The sequence below is a fragment of the Callorhinus ursinus genome, unplaced genomic scaffold, assembly GCF_003265705.2.
Source record: "Callorhinus ursinus isolate GAN/ISIS: 27379988/994484 unplaced genomic scaffold, GSC_fseal_2.0 scaffold17, whole genome shotgun sequence".
Classification (NCBI taxonomy): Eukaryota; Metazoa; Chordata; class Mammalia; order Carnivora; family Otariidae; genus Callorhinus; species Callorhinus ursinus.
The window spans coordinates 15,429,902-15,435,901 of NW_027397079.1; the positions used below are offsets into that span (position 1 = coordinate 15,429,902).

The window sequence follows — 6,000 nt, forward strand, 5'->3', positions numbered from 1 at the left end:
AACGCTGGCGTCCCATGATAGGGACTAGCAAAAATTGGTTAATGTTTGTCTTTTCCAATTTGAAACAAAATTAATTCATACACAGAAAGGTCTCAATTAAAACCTTCTCCCATAGATTTTTCATAACTGCTAAGTCTTCTAGTGTGTCTTTGTCTATTCTAAAATCAAGTATTAGGTAGTATCTGATTAGTCCTGGAATAATAAAATAAAAATTTCAGTAGCCTAACTGAACTAAGAAATGCCACACTAAATTAGCAAGCCTAAAAATCACTGACTTAAAGCAGGGATTCTGAGACATGACTTTGCTTTTCCCAAAATGAAGTAAAATAATTTTTTAAAGGATTTTATTTATTTATTTTAGACAGAGAGAACACGAGAGTGGGGGGGGGGGGGGGGGCACAGAAGAGCAGAGGGAGAGAGACAATCAGACTCCGTGTTGACTGCAGCGCCAGACATGGGGCTTGATCCCATGAGCCTGAGATCATGACCTGAGCCACAATCAAGAGTCAGAGGCCCAACCAACTGAGCTTCCCAGGTGCCCCAAAAGGAAGTAAAAGAATTAAGGGCATTCAGATGTTAGGAGCTGCTATGGCCTCAGCTTCACTGCCCCAGGCCCCTGGACAAGTAGAAGTAGTTGCTCTGAGGAAGAGACACCCAAACTTATTACCAAAATGTAGGGCAGAAGAGGTATGAGCAAGTCTCAGTTTAAGTTAGTTGACTATTATTGGGCACCTACTATGAACCAGTCACTGTGTTCAGACATAGTGGAAACAAAAATGTGTCAGTCAGGGTCTTTATCCTGGAGCATCCCAGAATTTAGTCTAGTGGGAGGAGACATTTGGGAAAAAATTGTAATATGTGAAGTCTAAAATGAGGTGCACACTTACTGGTGTGGGAACTCAGATGAGGGACATTTACTTGAGGGATTATTTCTTCCTGGAAGCCTTCCTTGAATCCCCAGGTTGGGCTCAGTCTTATAGACCGCATTTGGCCAATGTGCCAGGGGATGGAGGTGGGGAAGGAAGGGACATCCCAAGCAAAGAGAGAAGCAGAAGCAAAAGTTCAGAGATGAAAAACAACAAGGTTAGTGTGGGGAACTATACACAAAATAAAGCTCTGGACAAGGAGTGTCAGGAGACAAGATGGTGAGCATTCTTATAGCCCAGGAAAAATGATTTCTCAAGGTAGAGGTAAGTAAAGTGGAACAAGTTGGGAGTAAGCAGGAAAGGAACGTCTCTGTCAGGAAACGAATTAACCCCACTCCTGGGTATATCTGCTAGTCTGTTACAGCTCATTTATAAGAAGGTGGGGCAGCCTCCAAGAATTCCTTACTCCAGCATACCATAGCAAATCTGAGTGCTCCGTTGAAGAGTCCATCTCTCTGTGCCTGGTATCTTGGGAGAGCAAGGGCTATCTAGGACAATTAAGATAGGCCTAGAAGGCAGGCAGCTCCCCTTCCAAGGCTTGTTTGTTGAGAAGGATGATTAGGCTAGATGACCCAAGAGGAAATCCTGCCCATGAGTTCTTGCAGAAAATTCATTATGGTAAGAAATGCCAGTGGGATCTTGACTGGTTATAGCACTTTACATATTTGTGTTTTATCTGTTGAAGGTAATTTGTGAATGTTTATTGGTCTTGCAAAGCTGTTTATTCAACAATGTATGAAGACCATTCTCTGTATCTACTCTGTGCTCAGTGTCAGCATTCAGAAGCAAGTAAGACACTGCCTATCCTTTAAAACGTTAGCAGCCTTATACAGTGCGGTCAGGTATCTTCTGGCATATCTGATACATGGGTATTATGAGTTTGCAAGTAATGGAATTTTGATCATGGTTTTGGCAGGTAAAAGAAACTGCACACTTTTTTATGTTTGCACATTAATATCAATTAGTATTTTTGTGTACTAAATAAGAATTATGTTTGTTAATATTATCAGTCATATATTCTCTTAATCCTCTTCTTGAATTAAAATGAATCTGGACTTAACACTGGCATAGCAACATAAATCACCTGAGAAATTTACCCTTTCCTCAAGTTAAAGGAGGATACAAACAACTTTTTATTGATTAGTTACATGTAGAATTCTATAGTAAAGTTAGAGAGAACATGTGGCAAAGTAGATCCATTTTTTTTATTTCTGTTTTTTATTCTTAAAAATTACAAAGAATTTTAACTCATTCCAGAACCATAGCAGCATTTTCTAAAGGCTACGGGTAGGACAGAAGAACTCAGAGAAATTTCCCTCAAGTACACAAACCCTCCACTGAGTGCAAGGCAACAGCTCATCAAAGGCTAGGGACAGAACATCAAAGGGGAAAGAGATCTTCCCAGCTGCAGAAAGTTGAGGACAATGCTTGAGAGAAAAAGACCTCAGTGATTCAAAAAGTAGGCAACATAAAATTTCCATGTGAAGAACAGAGAGTTCTCCACTGGACAAATTCCAAGACCTGATAAAGGGATAATCCTTATCTTCCCTCATGACATTTGAAACCAGTGGCAAAGTAAATCTAACTAAAGCTTCAAAAAACCCCAGACCCAGCTCAACTACAGATTAGACTGACTTAGCCTCCACCCTAAAGGCCTGACATAGGAAGAGGCATGAATTTTTCTCAGGGTAAATATCATTTGTTACACTCTCTTCTGTTCTTTTTCAGATAATGTTCGGCATATAATAAAAAATCATGAGATGTACTAAGAAGCAATAAAATATGCCTCATAATTAAGAGAAAAATATTCAACAGAGCCAGATCCACAGATGACACAAATGTTGGCCAGAAAGGGTAAACATAAAAGAAATTTCTTTAAGAAATCACTGACTGTTTAAAGCAAAATTAAAAGCAATATACTATGGGGTTTACAATATATATATATATATAAGTAAAATAGATGACAATAAGAATATAAGGAATGTATAAGTGGACAAGTGGCATTATAAAATTTAAAAATTCTAACTTCATTGTGAAATAATATAATATTAATTCAGGGTAGAACATGCATAAGTTAAGGATGTATGTTGGTATGTCTAGAGTAACCATTAAAGAAAAAAAAAACAATAAAATCTGAAATCAATAGAGAAAATATAACAAAATTCTAAAAGCATTCAATTAATGGAAAAGAATATAGGAAATGAGCAACAGAGAAAAAAAACAGTTAAGACAAATTAAAAAATAATACAAAGATGGTAGGCTTAAACCCAACCATACCAATAGTTACTAAATACTATCAAATGTAAATGAACTAAATACTTTATTTAAAAGGCAGAGATAGTCAGACTGGATAAAAAATTAAGACCCAAATATATACTATCTATAAGAGAAAAAATTTAAAATATAAATACACTGGTTAAAAAGAAAGGGATGAAAAAAAGTTACATCATGCAACAATAAATATAAGCAGTTGATATGGTATCAAAATAGATTTTTATGAAATACTAAATGATAGTGAAGATGAGAAACTAAAATAATTTATAATTTTCTGGTGGGAGAATAAAATGATATGGTCACTTTATAAAATTGTTCATCAGTTTCCTATAAAGTCAAATATACATTACCCAAAGAACCAACAATTTTGCCCCCTAGGTATTTACACAAGAGGAATGAAAACATATGTCCTCAAAAAGACTTGTACAAAAATGTTCATAGTAGCCTTAGTTGTAATAGCTCCAAATTGGAAATAACCGAAATACACATAAATATGAGAATGGAAAAACAATACTTGATATATTTATGCTATGAAATACTACTCAACAGTGAAAAACAGTAAACTACTGATACATGCCACACAGGGAGTGTAACTCAAAAATCTTACAATGAGTAGAAGAAGGCAGACACAGAAGAATATATATGGTGTGATTCCATTTATATGAAGCCTGAGAATAGACAAAATGAATCTATAATAATACAAATAAGAAAACATTTGCTTCTGGGGACAGGGAGTAGCTGACTGAAAGGAAGAATGACTATGGGAAAATGTTTTATCTTGATTTGGGTGGTAGTTACAGAGATGCATGCAATTTTAAAAAATGCACCAAGTGCTACTCTTATGATCTATCCATTTTATTGTATGTACAGCAGCCATCTTGAAACCATGGGGTAACAGATGTGAAGATAAAAAGTAAATATGCTAAAATGTAGCCAAAGGGTATAACAAGCTTGGTTTTTTTTTTCAGGTTTATGTCCTTTTTTTTTTTATGTTATATTAGTCACCATACAGTACATCATTAGTTTTTGATGTAGTGTTCCATGATTCATTGTTAGCGTATAACACCCAGTGCTCCATGCAATATGTGCCCTCCTTAATACCCATCCCCCCACCACCTCCCCTCTAAAACCGTCAGTTTGTTTCTTGGAGTCCATAGTCTCTCATGGTTCGTCTCCCCTCCAATGAGGTTGTTAAGCAGATGAACCCCATAAAGTACTTCTTGTGATGCAGATAAATTCCTATATGTGTATCCATTGTTCACTATTAGCTAGATTTTCTATTACTTGCAGCAGACAATTCCTAACTGATTCAGAGGGATTGTGGTTGACTTTTAATTCTTACTATTGTTTATTGAATTGAACCAAGTTTACTAAAATAAATGTTATTTTTGTGATAGGAAACCAAAATGTACAAAAGTCCTATTGTATTACTGTTCAGTTTTTAAAATTTTTAAATAATGCTGACTTAAACATTCTTTTTTTAATTTATTTTTTATTATTATGTTAAACACCATACATTACATCATTAGTTTTTGATGTAGTGTTCCATGATTCATTGTTTGTGCATAACACCCAGTGCTCCATGCAGAACGTGCCCTCTTTAATACCCATCACCAGGCTAACCCATGCCCCCATCCCCCTCCCCTCTAGAACCCTCAGTTTGTTTTTCAGAGTCCATCGTCTCTCATGGTTCGTCTCCCCTCCGATTTATTCCCTTTCATTCTTCCCCTCCTGCTATCTTCTTCTTTTTTTTTTTTTAACATATATTGCATTATTTGTTTCAGAGGTACAGATCTGTGATTCAACAGTCTTGCACAATTCACAGCGCTCACCATAGCACATACCCTCCCCAATGTCTATCACCCAGCCACCCCATCCCTCCCACCCCCCCACCACTCCAGCAACCCTCACTTTGTTTCCTGAGATTAAGAATTCCTCATATCAGTGAGGTCATATGATACATGTCTTTCTCTGATTGACTTATTTCACTCAGCATAACACCCTCCAGTTCCATCCACGTCGTTGCAAATGGCAAGATCTCATTCCTTTTTTTTTAAAGATTTTATTTATTTATTTGAGAGAGAGAGAATGAGAGAGAGAGAGAAAGCACATGAGATGGGGGGAGGGTCAGAGGGAGAAACAGACTCCCTGCCGAGCAGGGAGCCTGATGCAGGACTCGATCCAGGGACTCCAGGATCATGACCTGAGCTGAAGGCAGTCGCCCAACCAACTGAGCCACCCAGGCGCCCAAGATCTCATTCCTTTTGATGGCTGCATAATATTCCATTGTGTATATATACCACTGCTTCTTTATCCATTCATCTGTCGATGGACATCTTGGCTCTTTCCACAGTTTGGCTATTGTGGACATTGCTGCTATAAACATCGGGGTGCACGTACCCCTTCGGATCCCTACATTTGTATCTTTGTGGTAAATACCCAGTAGTGCAATTGCTGGATCGTATGGTAGCTCTATTTTCAACTTTTTGAGGAACCTCCATACTGTTTTCCAGAGGGGTTGCACCAGCTTGCATTCCCACCAACAGTGTAGGAGGGTTCCCCTTTCTCCGCATCCCCGCCAACATCTGTCGTTTCCTGACTTGTTAATTTTAGCCATTCTGACTGGTGTGAGGTGGTATCTCATTGAGGTTTTGATTTGGATTTCCCTGATGCCGAGCGATGTGGAGCACTTTTTCATGTGCCTGTTGGCCATTTGGATGTCTTCTTTGGAAAAATGTCTGTTCATGTCTTCTGCCCATTTCTTGATTGGATTATTTGTTCTTTGGGTGTTGAGTTTGAT

At 37.7% G+C, this 6,000-nt stretch overlaps 1 protein-coding gene across 3 annotated transcripts in view; it reads right to left on the reverse strand.

The window, feature by feature from the left end:
• ENPP6 (ectonucleotide pyrophosphatase/phosphodiesterase 6) overlaps positions 1-6,000 on the reverse strand; it is a 116,835-nt gene that overhangs the window by 34,672 nt on the left and 76,163 nt on the right. The gene's annotated exons all lie outside the window — the stretch shown is intronic.